We start from the raw sequence: 19,489 nt of genomic DNA on the forward strand, positions 1-19,489 counted from the left end.
GAGTGGTCAGACAGTGGAATGGGCTGCCCAGGGAGGGGGTGGAGTCGCCATCCCTGGATGTGTTTAAGGGTCATTTAGATGAGATGCTGGGGGATATGGTGTAGGGGAGAACTTTGTAGAGTAGGGCTGATGGTTGGAGTTGATGATCCCAAGGGTCTTTCCCAACCTGAATGATTCTGTGATTCTGTGATCCAAACTGAAAAAGCTAGGAGCTGCTTCAGGAGTGCAAGCCAGGGGCACTAGTGGCAGTTCAATTCTTGTTACTGTAGGAGCTGGAATAATATTTCAAACCAACAGACAGGGGCAATGAGAAATCACTGTTTTATATGGCTGTGTGCATGATGTTTGCTTCCCTCCCTGGGCCAGCACAACACTTCCTTCCTGAAGGTGTGTGCCATTCCACCAGTGATAGTTCTTTCTGTGGTGGCTTTCTGGGGGGCCAAGGGAACTTTGCTGCTTGTCACCAGATGCAAGTCTGGCCCACAGCTACGTGACTTTACAGCTTATCAGAGAGATCCAGCAGATGCAAGTAAATGAAGCTGGAACAATATTTTTATTTCCTTTAATGGCAAAGGAATGGGAAACATCAGCATGCACGCAGATTAATGGGTCTCTGAGGAGTGAGATGTGATTAACTCATTTCAGTCAGCACTGGGGATCTCAGCACCTCATTAGCTTTTTCATTAATGGTTACAACTAATAACTGATTAGTGTCTTTGTTTCACCAGTAATGAGTTCTCCTTCTTAATGGAGATGGGAGTTTTCCAAAGGGTGCCAGTGAAAGGGAGAGAGAGGGAAGGAGCCCTCTAATTACTGTGCTATGGGGCACCTCGCCATCACCATCACTGACCCAGCTGTCCTCCCTGCACCCTTGTAACTGGTCCTGCCACATTGGCACAGGCACACGTGCAATGTGCCAAGCACACTCAGCAAGCCAGGAGAGGACTCAGTTCTGGTTCCTGAAAAAGAAATCAGCCAAAGCTGCATGACAGTAGGTGGGATGGCCTTGGAGGTACTGTCCCCCTCCCTGGGTTAATGGGTATGAGGGGCAACAAGTGGCTGGAGATGCACAGGGAAGGGAGAAGAAATCATGGATAGAGATAGGAAACAACAGCTGCTTTCACATGGAGCACTCAGTGCCGTGTTTTGTTTTCTAATAGATTTTAATGATTTCCCCACTAGAGCGTGCTGTTTTCCTGTTCCCATGAGTTATCTGGTGGCTTCTGAAGCACACAGCTCTCTCATACCAGTGTGTGTCACATCACAGGCTCAGAGCTTGTTCCCTCCTGATGCTACTATTTTCACAGCTATAAGGCTTGTGATTTATTTACTATCTATTTTGGCCTCTGAATGAGAACTAAATGCTGGCCATGAAAGGGATGAGGGAGCATGAGATGGAAGAAGTCCTGCGAGGCTTCAAACGCTGAGGGTTTACATCAGTGCTGTTATCCATGCAGGCTTTCTTTCCTGCTTTGAGAGGGGATGACACTTCCAGCTATGCATGTATTGTCTTTGTACTGATCCATTAGAAATGGTCATAATTGAAAAAAAAAAAAAAAAAAATTATTCTTTCTTTGAAACTTAATTCCCTGACCAGGGGCAAATATCTGGGACTCCTGGCTATGTAGTAATGCTCAAATCTTTTTAGCTGGGATGTAAAAGGCTTTAATCACAGCAAATCAAAATGTCCTTTGTGGACCATAAAGGCAACTCAGTTGTTTCTAACAAGACTTGAATGTTATGCTACCAATAAAATCAACTTGTGTAGTTTTAGATTTATTTGTTCTCAGTCGTAGTACCCAGATGTTAAATGAGGGGCAGATATATTGTAAAAAGCAATCAATGTTGCAAATTAATTAGCTGGGTTCAATGAAAGCAGAAGCCCTATCTGGCTGCTGACTGCCAGCAGTGCGTATGCTCATGCGTCAGCCATACCCCGGTGCCAAGGCAGAGGGGAACACCCGTGGCGAGCAGTGGGGACCACTTGGCAGAGCACTGGGCAGGGACCCTGGGGTCCTGGATCCTGCCTCGGGCTCCAGGACAGCTCTGCTGGCTGAGCACACCAAGTCCCATTGCCTTCCACTGCGGGGGGAAGCGCACTCATCCTGGGCACTCCTGGGGATGGCTCTGGCTGGGGCAAATGGCATCAGCCATCATCCCCCCACACGGATGCAGGGCTGCCTCCTACCCACCTCATGGGAGGAGATTCTTGTGCCAAGCTCGAGAGACCAACAAAAGAGGCTGACCCAGTGCAGCACACTCAGCCTGCATAGGAAAGATGTACCTCCCATGGCAATGCTGGGCCCTTCCCAGCAGTAAGTTCCACTGTTTAAAATTGTGCTATTTGAACAGGTACTGCCTTCAGTTTTAAATTTCCTATCCAAATACTTCATTAAGCTCCCGGGTTTTCAATATTGTGATATCAGTACAGTGAACAATTGTTCCACCTCAGTTCTTCTGCTGAATACTTCCACAGCTCACTCCTTTCAAGCTGAAGCGTTTCTATTTGTTATCCTTATTCTTTGTCCATCTCTGAGATGGGTGTGAGGTCCTCCACCAAGCCCGGTAACTCCCATCTCATTGGCCAGATCCTCACAAGTGACCACGGGTGATGCAAGGTTACAACCCAGGGCAAAATTCAGCAGCCTGGCTTGCAGATGCTCTAGCCACTATCGCTTTGCTCAGCTTTTAGTTGTTTTCAGTGGTGTGGTAGCTTGTCCTTACTCATAGCCCATGAGTAGCAAAACCCCAGAGCAGGTAGGGAAAGGATGCACTGAGGTTTGTAATGGGACTTTTCCTTCCTGAGTGTATACCTCATTGAGAATAACCCTGCCTCGGGTCACCTGCATTTAGAGGCAGCTAGGATGCATTATGGTGACCATGATGACCTGCATTTGCAAGAGTAAGGCTGAGCTGTTCAGCCAATGCTTCCTTCATGATAATGGAAAGCACAGTAAGGCTCAACTCACCAATTCTAGACAACTTTCCATGAACAACCCACTATTCATTCCTGTGGCTACATCAGCACTGCTCATAGAACATCTCCTGGAGGTGATCTCACCCACACTGCTGCAGACTAGTTGTCTCCATCTGACTAACCATATTTGTGCTGCTTAGTACCTAACCCTGCATCTCTTGTATGCCCCAAGTACTGTCCCTGTGACCTAAAAAATAATTTATACTAAAGCATATACACATTTTAAGTAAATTATGTAAAATAATGTGAGAGTACTGCAGCAGCACCATCAGGGTGGGATTCCTATGACAAAAAGCTGAATGTTTATGTTGTGTCCCCAGAGGTGGCATGAAGGGAGTGCTGAAGAATGCAAAGCATGAGCTGGCAGCTGGCGTTCAAGAGTACACATTTTGGGAGATGTTATAAATGTAAAAATATGATATAATAAAATAGGTCAAGTCCCATTCTTGTGAAAGAGGCCACAGATATACCATGCCTGTACAGCGAAACCTCTGTGTCTTAAAAATACTGGATGGCTTCATCTCTACTGTCTTTTAGGAACAGTCCTTGGGTCATGCTGTGCCCCAGGCTGAGCCTGGGCATTCTCTGGGAGGGGATGAGAAGCCATGAGCTATAATGGTGCCAGGGAACAGACTACGGACTAAACAGTATACATGATCTCAGGACACAGCTTGGTTCTAGTTAGTCCCTAGCCTGCATGTATACCCTGTGCCTTCTTTTCTACCATAAGAGCAAGCAATGTACAAAGATGCTGAGAAGTACTGTCTGGCTTTGATGTCCTTGCCCTTGTGCTAAGGAGAGGTGAAATGTCTGAGTTAAGTTCATGTCAGTAACATCAAATGGCAGTAGAAGCAACAATGGCCATGCTCTGCAGCTTGGGATGTTCAGACTGGACATTAGGGAAAGTGTCTTTCTCACTAGGAGGATGAGAAGGTAATAGGTCAGCCAAGAGGAGCAATGGGATCTCTGTCCTTGGAAGATATCAAGACTTGGCTAGGCAAAGCCGTGACTGATCTGATCCAGTGCTGGGGCTTCCCACTTGGATTAGAGACCTTTAGAGAGCCCTTTCAGACAAAGCTTCTAGGAATCTCTGGTGCACTGCAGATCTGCAGCATTTTTTCTGTTGATTTGCAAGGCTGGGGTTCTGTCTGAGCAGCGTGTCTCTCTGGGAGTGGAATGGCTCTGGTGAACCAGCTGAAATTGCAGAGTTTTGAGAAGAAGACAGGAAGATTTCTTTAAAGTCATCAGCAAAGTTTCCCTGGCATCTAGCTGTTTTGGGAGAGGCTGTATTTTACAGGAAAGACAGAAATGTTACTGTCCTTACAACAGCAAGGGTTGCTTCACGGCTGGTATAGAACAGCTTTAGCTCTTTCTGTTTCAGGTCTTCGCTTCCTTTGGCAACAGTGTCCTTCAGACCCTCCTCTCCTGTGCAAGCATACAGCACACCTAAACCAGTCCCCTAAACGAAACAAACACATCAGTTCTGCAAACCTGCTTGGTGCAGAGCTCAAGGCAGCATGTTACTACTTGGTCATGTTCACACTGGATGTAGATCAGCTCCACTTCCCAGAGGTCAAAGCTATATCAATTTACACCAGTCAGAAGGATTTTCCATTACATCACAGAAGAAAAAGAAAAGAAAAAAAATTGCCATTTTTTGGTCATCACCTGAACACTTTCTCTGTGAATTTAACTTTCTGGATCTTATGTTTTGAATTTATGGAAGTGCCATATGGCATTTATAGATATGCCATACCCTGGCATACTTTTCCCTCAACTCTTTGTGGTTGCCTTTTGTCACACTTCTGTGCAGTGCTTAGCACAGGAGGTTCTGGGCCTTGATCAGAGTGTTTTGATCTGCTCAGTAGTCACAAAAATATTGCCCAGCAAAATCCTGTCTGCCAGTCAACATGTTCCTAAACATGCACCTCAACATGTTCCTAAAAATCATATCACTTAATGGCATGCAGCAGGGTCAAAAGTTGCCACTAAAATGACAGTGACATGATGAGTCCTTGTTGCTGTAGCACAAGTGTCCAGGAGCTTCAGTAATGTAGTGTCTGTCCTCAGTACCCAGAGATGTACAAACTCAGAACAAAAATTATTCCTATCCCCAAGACATACAAGCTAGGTAAGTATTTAATATGTCCACTGTGCTACCAAGAATAATCAAAAAGAGGCATTTAGGACAAGATAATTTTCAAAATTATCTTACACCTAATGTATATATATAGAGAGAGAGAGTAAGACATAGACATATACATGTATTTACATGTCTTGATTTGTCAAATGTCCTCCTACCCTTTGGGCTTGAATTTTAATTCCTTTTACACGTTGTCCCAATCTTTTTTGCCCCCTTCCAAATTTTTAGGAGTTGTGGAAGTTGTGGAATTTTGAAAGTTGCAGAAAAATAAAAAGCAACTGCTTTTATAACATAGCTAAAAACACTGGAGCAAAGTGAAAATTTTCCTTGGAAAAATTAATGATTTATGAAGTCCCATTCCTTTTTGAAAGAATCCTCATCTGTGGAGGGAGAGCACACCAAGGCTGCTTTAAGCATGGAGTTAACAGATTTCACGCTACAATAATTTATTGTTGCTCTGTAGGTCAGTCATTAACCCTTACCCAGGCCATATTTCTAAAACTTACCTTGACTGGACTGTGTCGTGCTCACAGTCATAAATTCATAGACTTGACATAACACGTGCAGACTTGGCTTTCAGGAAGCCCTCACCCCACAATGCTAACCCCACTATTGAAAATTTGTATCAACAGCTCCACTGACATCAGTCTAAAGCTGCTTATGTGAAGTTGGTCTGATCCCGTGTTGGCCTGAATTCAGTTTAGGACATGACACCGATACTACTGAAGCCACCAGGAGATCTCTCCATTTTCTTTAGTGGATTTGGATTAGGACTGCAGGTCATGGTCCATGCCAGAGAACAGAAGTCACAGACCTTTCCCAGCCGTTGGTGCTACGAGATAGCAGAGCCCACATCCACCCAGACATCTGCCTTTAGACCCATGTACAAGGTGCTGCCTTGTGGGAATGGCCCCCCAAAACAGGCCAGCAAATGTGCAAGCAACTAAGCAGAAGGGACAGCTGTGGAACAGGGTTTCAGTCTGTGCTTTGTTTTATTTATCAGTATGGGCCCAACCTGAGGCAGATCAAACCCAAATCCCGCCTATGTACTCCTGAGCAGTGGGAAAGGCCACTCTGCCAGGGGCAGTTAGAGCCTCCCCCGTGTTCTTTGCCATCATCATCACCGTTCCACCCCACTGCAGAGCAGGTGTTGGCCATCTACTGCTAGCTTTGGCTCAGAGACCAGGTTTTGCATTTCTCCTATACTAGTGAGAGAGATGAAAATCAAAGCCCATGCATGTTTTCTTTTCCACTGGGTGGTTGGACTGGAACAATGGAAAGCAATTTATGCTGGAAAATAGTTGTAGAAAGAAAAAGATACCATGAATGCAGTCCTTACCAAAATGGGAATGGGTAAGGGAAGGGAGTTCACAGTACACAGATTAGTAAAGTAGCTTTTCTGGGTTAAAAGATTAGTTGAGGTTTGGGTCCTGATGCTGTATTAAAGGACAGGAATGTCATTTCATGGCTTCATTCACCCTTTCCTATGGAAAGGACTACTTCTCTCGGAAAATTTTCTGTTCATTTCATAGCACATTTAGCTGTGGTAAGCCACCTGTGAACTGGCCTGGGGAAGGGGGAGAGAGAGGTCAAGTTCCCCATCCTACCCATGACCCTATCCCCAATTAAGTCCATGGCTGATGTCATCCCCTCTGTGTATCTTCTCTTCCCCATTGTCTCCACTGTGGTCAGCTCAACCTGGCAGACCCACAGGGTTGCTGTCAAGCTCAGAGGGGAGCAGGCAGGAACCCCAGCGGGAGGTCCCTGCTGAGTCAGCTCTTGGCTGTGCCTGATTTTGGGTTGTTACTGACCTTGGCCAGATAGGAGGTAGTGAACTGAAAGCTGGAAAGCCCCCTGTTCCATTCTTCATCCCCTGCTTCATGCAGTAGCCTCAGGAAAGGCTCTTGCTCGTCAGTTTGTTATTGATCCACATCACTTAGAGCAGTTGTAACTGCAGGGATGGGAGCTGCAATTAGAGCAGTGAGAACAGCATAACCTGTTATCCTGAGTGGTGGTTACCAGAAGAGGCACATCTGCCATGACGGAGTGGGCAGAGGTGGTCCAGAGACAGCATGGTCAAAAGCAGCATACTTGGCCTCTGATTTCCACTTTGCAAACCATGCCTGGACAGAGGCCACCCCATTTTCCTCACCCCATACCTCATCACATGGGTGTCCCACCTCATTTCTCCTGGCCTGCAAAGAAGAAAGAGAACCTTTGAACTCCCAAGGACTGACTGAAAGCCTGGAAGGCTGGACTGAGCATCTCTGACAGCCACATAACATTTGGACAAGAAGATCCTGCTAGCACAAGAAGACTATGTCACACAGCACACCTCATTAACACTGAGATGAGGTGGGTAGTCCATGTGTCCTGCTGCTCTGTGCTGGATAAGAAAGCATACTAAGATCCTCCCTTTTAAGGGATAAAGAAGCAGGTTTTAAGTCAGAACAGTTTTACTGAAGAACAGTCTAGAAAATTCACTGTTAAAAGGTAAAGAACCAGGTTTTAACTCAGAAATCTTACTGAACAAAAACCTATTTTTTTTTTACAGAAGCTGGTAGAGCCCAGACCACACTGATGATTATTTTTTCCCCTTTGCATCCAAGCAGAGGCAGAGTTGGTGCAAGAGAGCAGGACTGCACTGCTGCAACTACAGGCAGGGAAGGAGGAAAGGTGAAAAGAGGAGGAGCAAGACCTGCCCCCTTCAGCAGCCAAGAGATGCCAGACTGGATCTCCCATTGTATGTAACTTCACCCTAATAGCATGGAAGAGGCTGTGCAGCTACACAACCACATCATTCGACACAAGGGCAAACAGCAGCTGCTACTGCTCATGAGGACCCCAAATCTCCTTTTTTTTCCCCTGGTAAATCCATACCAGTGCTACTGCTGCTCTGGAGTGGCCATCCCACACAGCTATAGGGGCCAGCAGTAACTAAACTGGAGTATGGTCACAAACATAATTAACAGATTACGTTGTCCTGCTTCTGGCACAGAAACCTCTCCAGCTCTTTATGGTCTTCTCCCAGAAGGGTAAACAAGGACACATGACATATGTACAGCTTCATTTATCCTGTCCCTGACCTGCATTTTGGTCCTAATTCTAGTCTCTTCTCTGCTAACAGCTAATGAAATCCCAGCGTGTGCTTGTTCTGGTTTTCCCGCTCCTCCCCTTGCTCCCATTTCTGATTTCTGAGATGTCCTGAAAATAATTTTGTTAGCAGGAAAATAAACAGGACATTACTCTTGATGGCTTTCAATTGTATTTTCTCTTTCCCTGATGTCAGCCCCTGGCAGAGGGGGGTAAAGAGGAACTCAGGGCCATCAGAGAAGCTTTTCTGGCACAGAGAAGGAACCTGCATGCTGCCAAACTCTTCACTATTGTTCAGCGTGCACCCTGCTGTTTGTTTGGGACCTGGAAAATAGAACCTTACTGTGAAATTGTTAAAGAAAAAAATTAAAGCTGAGCATAACAAAGGCAGGTCAAGGAGCAGAATGAGCTGGTCTCAGCAACTGGGCATTTTTGCCTTCTGTGACAGCTGACGGTGATGAACAAGGGGTGGTATTTTTAATGGTTGTTGGTTTTGGCTTAGTAATGATGGGTATTATTAGAGACTGAGCAGAAGTAAGACAAAACCTAAACAAGACTTGCATCCTTTCAGGCTCCATTCACAGGGCAGCCTTTATCCCCAGAGACACAGCCAGGCCCTCCTTGGCTTAGCTCACCATGGTCTATCATCCACTTCCAGTCTGCTGGGCCCCTGGCTTTCACCAGAACTGGGCATCCTGCTCATCCAGCGAGTCCATCCATACTGAAGGTGCTGAGTTCTTCTGCTCATTTCTTCAAAATGAGTGAAGCAAAGATTGGGGTGTTGCAGGATCAGTTCCTCGCCAGAGCAACTTTGCTTAAGCACAAGCTATATTAGTTAAAAGCACAGTTATTAAACGTTGTAAGGATTTCCTCTGCACCATAGGGCAGAGCTGTCCCTCTTCAGAGACACACATCTTCAAGGGTTTCCTCCCATCCCTGCAAGAGCTCAGCCATCAGAAGGGAGAACCATCTTCTGAGGTGGCTCAGCTGAACCCCTAATTGCACTGATTATTGCCACCTTACTTCTTAGTCTTTCCTGCAGATGGCAACCAGCATGTTCTCAGTTAAAGAAAATGACAGGCTGCAATAAGAAGTGACAACATCAAGAATGACAGTGAGGAAGAGATATTGCTTGAGGCAAAACTCCAGACTGGATGGAGCTGGCTGGGTGCAGGAGGGCAAGCAAGCCATTCCAGATGGAAGAAGTTGAAGAAGACATCTGAAATCACCCTCTTCTTACTCACAGATAAGCATCAGCCTATTTTCCATCCTGTTAAGCGTGCTGCATTGCTTTCACTAACTCTGATTTCTCCTGAAACGTCAAAGTCCCCCCTTTCCCTTCCAGTCCAGATTTTACACTGAGACCATAAACCTGGCCATAGTGTATTGGCCCAAAGGCTCAGCTGTCCTGGCATCCCATTTGGAGATGACACTTGAGGACGTGCACACAGAGCAAGTCCATTATTCCTTCTCTTCTCTCTCAACCTCTTGGTAGTCAACACACCAAGGAAGCAGTTATATTTTAATCCCTCCTGTCCTACATGGATTTCTCTTTCTTTTTTGACTCTATAATTCAATGTGGCAGGTATTGAAACAGGTCTGAATTCATCCCATCAATAGAGGGCAGTGCTGTCCTCACTGTCACAGCCCAGGGACACATGTTGCAAAGAGAGATAAAGTGTAATATTTGTTATTAAAGGTTGAGGCCTTTTTGGCACAGCTCTGTGTTTTGGTCTCCTAGTAAACCAACTTAAGAACTGCTGGGGCTACAAAAGCCAGGAGTTAATCAGTAACTCAGATGTTTATCACCTGCATGTTTAACTATTTATTCCCCCCTTGCAATACCTGTCTGGTTTGTTTTTTGTTTGGTTTTGTTTTTTTTTTTTTTTTTAATCTGCATTTAATGAGTAACTACTGGGAATGGAATTAAATACATCTGTTCTCTCAATATAGCTGGACTTTTCAGTGGTGGCCATTTTGACTGTAAGTAGCTGTATCCCACATTCATTGACACATAGAAAGGAAAATTCAAGCATTTCTAGAGAAAAAGAATTCAGCTCCTTTGGTACAGATTGGTCCCTCCCACAGCCTCGTCTGGCATGTTCCCAGCTTCAGCGCTGTGCTGCAGGCCTGTGTTTCCATGCACACCCTGGTATGACTTTCCCCCTTGTATACTCTCTCAACAGCTCCTGTTGCCCTTTCCTTCCCACCTGTTCACACAGAACCACAGAAAACTTTGGAGCAGAATGATCTCTGGGAGGTTATCTGGTCCATGTATCTTCCCTCTGCTCTATGTCAGTGTTTCCATTTACTGGGAGAGGAGCAAGGAGTTGAATAAATCTTGTTGTAGAGTGAATTTTGGATTAGGTACTTTCTATAGGGGAGGACTCAGGACTGTTGTTTCCAGTTTTGTCATTGCTACCTGTGTGAATGTGGGTAAGTCAACAGCTCTGCCTGTTCACATGTAACCTGAAAGAATGAAGACTGTGAGCACTGCAATGGTAAATCAGCTGAGTATGAAGTTTTTGGACATCTATAAAAGAGTGTTATTAAGGCAATATAAAGTATTATTATCTTTTTATGAAATTTCTCCCGTACAAGGGATGTGCTGTCCTCTCCATGTTGCTTTCCACCCTATTGCTCTTATTCCTTCTTGTGTTTCATTTCCCCCCCAGTCCTTACTGTGTTTGATTGTTTTTCTCTGTCTTTATTCAAAATACAGTTCTTAAAGCAACTGTTAAAAAACTTCACGGTGTCAAAGCTCTGTGCATATTCATAATCCACTCTTCTCGATACTGATAATGACATGCTTTACCAGGTTTAACTCCTTTCTGCCCAGCAGAAGTGCTACAGCTGCTCCCTTTAACTTAACTTCCATCTTCCTGGTTAGAGCTGTCCTTGCCCCAAAGCCCCTACTCAGCTGCATCACCTCCAGTAGAGAAGTAGGCGGTGAACATGGGTCTGAGTACACTCAAAATAAAAGCCAGGGACATAAAAGTAAATGAGGGCAACAACGCTTCTGCACTCTTTACTCCTGGTGATGTTGGCTGAGCCTGAAAGCACACAGCTGGATGCCAACAGCTCAGGCAGAGTTTAAAGCAGTGGTACTGGGAAAGGAAGGATGGATTGACCAACTTATTCTTCCTGTAAACCGAAAAACTGAAAAACTGACCACAGACAACGAGAAACAACAAATCTGGAACTCTGCAGGGCAAATTTCATGGTTGCTTTTGAGAGAAGAAATCTTGACTTGGAAATGATGCTATTAGCTTCCTAGCATTGATTCTCAAATTCCCCTCTCTCTTTCCAGCCTAAATGAAACACTAATTAAAGTCACCTATTGCAAAAACAGTCCTAGGTTCATAGTACTATTTATTAAGCTGCCTGCAAAGCCCCAGCTCCTTAGTGAGACAAGAGGGAACAATATTTTTATATCTTATAATTTTTTTATTAACTCTGTCAGTTATATGCAGTGAGGTGAAGGAGACAAAAGAAAAGAGTAACCAAGAGGGAGACATCCCACCAGAAAAGGGGGTCAGTCATTTTCCATTTGTCATTTGTTGGAGGCAGAGTAGTGTTTTGGTCACAGACAACAGAACAATAAATAATAAGCAAAGCTCCATGCTCTGCAGCATGAACAGAAATCAGGCTCCACAGAACGTGCAAGAAAACCTGTGACCACAGTGAGAGGTTAATGGTGTTGCATGGATTGGTCTTCCTTAGCATGTCTCCTGCTGAGCACCCATATGCCATACAAAGTCACTGGTCAGGCTGAAGAGCTTTGGTCTTAGAAAAAACAAGCTTCATGTGAAAGCCAGTCATCCCTGCATGCAAAGTTTTCTTCAGCAGTTTCTATTAGGCTTCAGGCAATCAAGGGAACCAGCCTTCTGCAGGTGCAAAGCACAAAACTATAAAATACTGTATTCTCTGCCAAGGCATTGTCCAAGTGTAAAATGCTGTATGGGCTCTCTGGAGTGCTAAACCTTAAAAACTTTGCTACTTCTGCTTCACATGTAAACATCAAATTTGAATTTATTGTGGTAAGAGACAACAGTGAGTGCTTGCACATTTATCTGAAGTGTAGTATTTTGTATGCCATTGTCAGCACCACAAAGTTTCTTATATAGCTCAAATATGTTTTCTAATTATACAACCAGGTGGCACCTCACCAAACTGAGGCATCCAAGCATGAATTTGCAATTATCTTATTGTTTGCATGTGCCCAAAGTCACACTGAAAGGCAGATCTCTTGCCTTACCATAGTGGTGCAAGTAACTGCCTGCTGCTTTGGGCTGGTCCCTGGAAAATGAGGCAAGGCAAACACAACACAGGACCTAAGGTTAACAAGCACTCCTGGGAGTAGGGTGGGAGGTAGCACACTGACCTGTTTGGGTCAGTCACCTCATTCCTGCGACAACAGAAGTTGTTTGGTAGCAGAAGTTGAGGCTCTTGGCAAGTCACTGGTGCCTGCCTACACCCCAGCACAGACTGTTTGCAGCCCATATCCCAAGCGGCTGCTGCTGCTGGTGTGTTTACTGTGGAGGCTCCCAGGTCTGTCCTTCTTGCCAAAGCTAGAGATCACTGCAAGGAAATCTACAGAGCATCTGAAGAGAGGGTTATTGTGCACAAGCCACCCTCATGGCACTGACGTTTACTTTCTTCTCAGGGGCTTGGATGGAGAAGGGAAGGCTGCACTCCTGTGCAGGGATGGTGGAGAACTGATCACTCATTCTCCTTTCCCGTAGTAAAACCTGCAGAAGAAAATGAAAGGACCAGCAGTGAGGGGAGAACCTGGCCCCAGGGCACAGAGAAACTTCAAGTTGTAACTATAGGGACCCTTCAGGTGCCTAGACCTGGAGCATGTAGCATCAGCCTTCCTGATGTCTGGAAAAGGCCAGTGGTTAAACTACCAACATGTTGCCCTGTTCCATGATTGTTAACAAGCTAGTAATGACTTTGTACATTTCTATCTACATTCAGCTAGCACTCGTGCAACAGGTTAATCTTTTCTGCTCAATTGCTGATATGTCTTTACTTCTGGTGGGTACCTCCAGTCAAGTGATAGCAGGTGAGATAAGCACATACAGACCGTATGCTGTCAGTGGAGGCAGGAGAATGGCTGGATGGCTGCAACAGTCAAGGGTCAAGACAGTAAATTCCCTGTGTCTTAGTTCCCCATTAATTTCCCACTACGTTTTCCCAAACAGATGTCTTTACACTGTAACCTGTTCTGAAATCCTCTGATAAACAGTGTTCATGGCAGAACCAGGTGTTATGGGCACATATTATCTGCAAATCAGGAAAGTTAATTTGCTGTGTTTGGGAAGGGTTTCTTCATAGCTTGCCTTGCCTGAAGACAGGTACTCTTTTTATCTGCATTTCAAGAAAAGGCATTATCTTCCAGGAACATATCAATATGTTCACATGGAAACAAATCACACCCAGACCTGTAGTCAACAGATATGAGCAGAAACACCTTTTATGGCCACAGACCTTAATTCTCAAAAACAATCAAGAAGGGAAGAGGGAGGATGAAAGAGAACAGTTCATCAGAGGCAATGACGTGCTCAGAGCTCATGCAGGTCAAAACATGCCAGGCAGCTTTGTTCTTCTTTTAGCACGGAACTCAGAAAAATCACATGAAAGGTGTGTGTCCCAGGAAAATGTATCACCCACTCCTCTGAGACATGATGGACGTGCTTGCAGGGATGTTTTAGATGGACCTGCTTGCAGCGATGTGATTTTAGAGAATCGGTTGCTGATTCACCACTGGGGTTTTTGTCTGGGTTAAAATTTTACTTTACTTTCCTAACACTATACAACTCAGCCTGGAGCTCACCAAACTTAGCAAGGTTTATAATCTGCTAACCTTCAACTTTGCCTGCACTTTTCTCCTTGATTCCTTTCCTGTGCTACTAATCATTGCTTTATTTCTGGAAAGCTGAAACTAGATGTGGGAAAAACCGATCAATCAAGCAACAAGTTTCCAGTTCTTGCTTATGCCAGATGCAGAACTTCCCAACTGTGCATTTACACCTACAAGGACTAGGAGTCCAAGAGCAGGAGTCTGGAGATGCCTGCTCCTGATAACCACCTGAAGGGCATTTCTAGGTCCAGTTTTCATCCTCTTGCCCAGATCAGACACTCACCAGATCCAAGGCATCCCTAAACTTCAGTTTGATTTCAGCCAAAGTGAATTCTCAGAGGAAACTTGGCACTGGCCAAGCTCTCAGACTGCACTGTACAGTCAGTATAGCTTTTACCACCATTGCTGTTCTGGAAGTGGCACAGGGGAATATGCAACACACACACACATGCACATGCACCAACACACAGGACTTTCGCACTAGGTTTCTGAATTAATCATTTCTCCTCATGTATCAGTATCATGAAACACACAAGCTGAGACCCAAAGGAAATAAAAAATTGGGGGATTCAGGTCATGTCCTCCATGACAGTTCTCTGAATTCCCAGATGCCTTTCACCTGCTCTAATATTAGTTCTTTGTCTTGATAAAACAATGTCCATCTCTTCCCCCTCCTGGTAAGTGGTTCCTATGAATCTCTGTAGGTTACTTCTCTCTTCTGTTTTAAAACTCCCTGTACTCCCCTGAACTCATGTGGGATATCTTTCACCCTCCAATCTGCCTTCCAGCACACAAGGAAATGAAAAGACATGTGATCACTTCACATTGCCTCGTGTGTGGGTAGAATGAAGTCATCACGTTTGATGACTCACCTTGCTCCCCTAGCCAAGGCGAGTCACTCTTTTGTCATCAAGGGTGGCTATGGAGAAAAATCTTGATTTTCACATCAGCTTCCTCATACCAGAACCATGCCTATAATCTATGTGGTGCACATGTACTGATACTCAAAACACGCACAGCATGCTGCAACTCAGAGCTAACCGATTAAGAGAGTTAGGATTATTCGACATAAACTCTTTTAAATCACTTCTGCAAATCCCTTCCTTGAAGTCTGCAGGCCTGGGGTCAGGCGAGAAAAAAACTCTGTCTGAGCACAGGACAAAGGAGAACAGAGGTGATGATCTTCTTAAGGGAATGAGTGTACACCAGGATATAGGCCTCTTAGCCACAATAGGGATTGTACAGGTGCCAGTAGGGAACAGACAGAATCACCCTTCACACGTAGACATAGCAGTACCATCTCCTCTTTTGATGCTATTTATAATTGTCCTGGTTTCAGCTGGGACAGAGTTAATTTTCTTCCTAGTAGCTGGTACAGTGCTGTGGTTTGGATTTAGTATGAGAATAATGTTGATAACACAGGGATGTTTCAGTTGTTGCTGAGCAGTGCTTATCCTAAGTTAAGGATTTTTCAGTTTCCCATGCTCTGCCAGCGAGCAGGTGCACAAGAAGCTGGGAGGGAGCATGGCCAGGAGAGCTGACCTGAACTAGCCAAAGGGCTATTCCATACCATAGGACGTCATGCTCAGTTATAAACTGGGGGAGTTGGCTGGGAGGGGCCTGGCTGGGAATCTGTCAGCAGGTGGTGAACAACTGTATTGTGCATCACTTGTCTTTTCTTGGGTTTAATTTCTCTCTCTTTTTGTTATACTACTATTATTACTAATATTATTATTATTATATTTTATTTTAGTCATTAAACTGTTCTTAATCCATGAGTTTTCCATTTCTTTCTGATTCTCCTCCCCATCCCACTGAGGAGTGAGCAAATGGCTGCATGGTGCTTAGTTGCTGGCTGGGGTTAAACCATGACAATAATATCTAAAAAAAATGAAAGAAAAGCTTGTCTTTAATGGCCTGAACGCTGTTGCTATTAGAAGCTATATTTAGACCTGCCCAGGACTTGAATGGGAAATCTCTGTTGTGGGTTCACAACAAAGAATTACAGTTGATCACTTCATAGAGAAAGAGTCGAGCAAAACTGAATAAACTGAAATGTTCTGTTTGACACCATCTTCACAGAACAGCAAAAAGAAAATAATGGTGAGGGAAGACATGAAACCCCCACCCAGACAGTGCTTCCTGATGGGTCACAACTAGGGGGAGGGTCTTGCTTTAGCAGCCCAGAGACTGAATATGGCAGAGAAGAAGAGGGATTTCTGAAGAGCCTGAGGAATTAGTAACACATCGTAGATTTGATTTTAGAATGAGTGGGGCTCTCTGAGTTTGGGGTAGATTAGCTGTGATTCCCCATCTCAAGAAAATATCTTTTTGGCTTGTCCAAGTCTTGAATATGCTCCAACCCCAAACAGAGCATAACAAAATTATTGACTCTCTGGACATGGAGCAAGAGGATGTGTCTGTTCTCACATCTCCAGCCCTACATCTTTGTATGCTGAAAGGAAAACAGATGTTCCTGGATGAAACTCATGTTATTACCACTCTTGCTGCTGGCCTGCACTAAGAATCTTTCTTACTGAACAGCAGAGATCCTCTGTGAGTTGGGATGGGACGTCTTGGCTTTGTGATCAGACTAGTTGAGTAACTGGATGTTACTGTAATTCAGAAATTACAATATAAAGCTGAATAGCAGTCAGTGAAAGCCCAGGTTTCCCCTTTGTTATACAAGTGCCCAAACACATAACTATAGCACCAACTCTGTTGAAGAAGAGCTAAACTCAGTAACACCCAAGGCAACAAATTGTATTAATTCAGCTATTGGCTGAAAACTTTTGTTTTAACAACTGATGTCTGAGGAGTTTATCAGTTGCCAAGTGTTTTCTTTCCTTTTGTTTCTTCAGTAAAGCACTGCAGGGCCCAGCTCAGACTGGCTCCCTGACCAGACAAACTCTACCAAAGGCTATAAATCAGCGCTTGCACTGGAAGCTGGTGTCAGAAAAGGCACTGTTATACAGCAGCTTGATTTCTTCTAAATATGCAAGTAGTTTCAGTCTAAATTATGCTTGAAAAAGGTTTGTTGGAGAGGAAAAGCACTTAACCAGGTTTTGGAGAGCATCACTCTGTGTCAGCATTGCCAACCCTGCTTCTGGATGCCAGATTTTCCCAAGACAGCTGCAGACTTAATACCACCTAGCTCCTCACAAAGTACGAACTCCTTCTACTCCGTTCTCCAGAAAGTCCTTTCAAGAGGACAGAGTTAGGAAGATCTCTCAGAGGATATCTAGCTGAGGTTTCTTTAATATATTCCATATTTCACTGACATGCATATGAGACATATACTCTTCATCTACAGCAGAATTCAGGAAATATTAGGATGCAAAGATCTATACATGTAGACTGGGATCCTTTAAAGGACCTATGAATATGGAGGAACAGATGCTTCAGGGAATTACCATATGAATCTACGGCATGCACAATACCATACAAAAAATGCTATTTATGATGATTATGTCATTTTTGTGGAAACAAAACCTGCAGCAAATGGGTTAGAATAGCACTATTCAAATCCTTCAGAAATGCAAAGTTTCCCCAGTGTTAGTTGTTAGAAGCCTGACCTTTTTGCAATGTAAATACTCTCTGGGAGGATGAAAGATATAAAGTATGGCCCCCAAGTCTCTCAGTTTGCACTGAGAGTCCCAACTAGGATTAATTAGCTTTCCTGTAAATTGGATTTCAGTGACAGAGAAAAGTTTAACCTTCAGTGTAAGGAAGGCTGCAGGTTACCTGCACTAGATGTTATCTAGCAAATAAATCTAGCCTTACAGCAGGCTGTCTCACAAGTTTTCTGGCAGCCATGCTGTTTTCATCCCTTCTAAGAGCTCCACCCAAAGAAACTGAAAAGCTGTGTCAGGAGAGGAAGAAATCCTTCTTTCCCAACATCCTCTGTAGGTTTGCCTTCCATCCAGGCTCTTGGGAGTCCCCCACATCTCAGTCCTACTCAGCAGGTCCTAGCACCCCTTCTAGCATGGAGCATCCTACCAAGCCCAGCTGTGACAGAACAAGTCACTTCTGTGGACACTGCATAGTGCACTAAAAATGATACTGTAATACAATATCCTGGATTTTTGCCCTCCCTGACAAAACTCCAACAGACTTCAAGAGCATTTGGTTCTCTGCAAGGCAAGAATGTAATACCTTATCCAGCTTTTTGTGAAATATATAGCAAGAAGTTAAATTCCTAGAAGACATTTCAAAACCTCCTTTCAGGTGTATAATTTTCCATCAGACCTTACAAGGTTAATTTGCCAAGAGCAATCCTTTGCAATTCAGTGCAATGTTTTCTTCAGGCTCCAGCATTTTGGCCTCCCACCCAGGGACTCTGGCTCAGGATTTTTCCCATTAAAAGCAGGTTGGGCCTCACCTGCTGAGGGTTGGGCTATTCCCTGCAGGATCCCAAGTGCATTCCTGAAATACTTGTTGGGTGGATCAAACTTATTCTGGGGTCCCTCCAGCTTGAATATGCAAAAGATTCCAGTGTTATCTGGTGTGGTATCTGCAGTGTAAGGGCCTATGCTCTCCTCCCATAACTTATCTGGGATTTCCTACTCTTTGAGAGAAGTCAGAAAGATGCTGTTGATTCCATGTTACTGAGGGTTACGTCTCCCTCCAGTGACTGCTCCCCATGAATCCCATTGGGGTGGGATGTGTCCACTAGCATAGACTCCTAATCCAGCCTACTGCAAGCAATCATAGAATCATAGAATGCTTTCACTGGAAGGGACCTTAAAGATCATCTAGTTCCAACCCTCCTTCCATGGGCAGGGACACCTTCCACTAGACCAGGTTGCTCAAAGCCCCGTCCAACCTGGCCTTGAACACTGCCAGGGAGGGGGCATCCACAATTTATCTGGGAAACCCATTCCAGTGCCTCGTCACCCTCACAGTGAAGAACTTCTCCCTTATATCTAATCTGAATCTACCCTCTTTCAGTTTAAAGCCACTACTTCTTGTCCTATCACTACATGCCCTTGTAAAAAGTCCCTCTCCAGCTTTCTTGTAGGCCCCTTTTAAGTACTGTAAGGCTGCTATAAGGTGTCCCTGGAGCCTTTTCTTCTCCAGGCTGAACAATCCCAACTCTCTCAGCCTGTCCTCATAGGGGAGGTGCTCCAGCAGTCTTAACATCTTCAAGGCCTTCCTCTAGACAGGGCCATGTGCTTCGTATGTTGGGGGCCCCAGAGCTGAACTCAGTACTCAGTCTACCAAGGACATGGCATTTAATGCCAGTCTACCAAGGACATGACATTAAATATTAATTGTTGTTAATTAATAAAAATTAATAATGATCTCTTTCTTTGCAGTCTATTGGAGAAATATTCTTTTTGGGGGGATGGTAGTGGAGAGGAGAGTGTGTGTGTGTGTTCTTTCCAGACAAACAAGGCAAAAGGGGTAA

Source organism: Strix aluco, chromosome 1, assembly GCF_031877795.1.
Source record: "Strix aluco isolate bStrAlu1 chromosome 1, bStrAlu1.hap1, whole genome shotgun sequence".
NCBI lineage: Eukaryota > Metazoa > Chordata > Aves > Strigiformes > Strigidae > Strix > Strix aluco.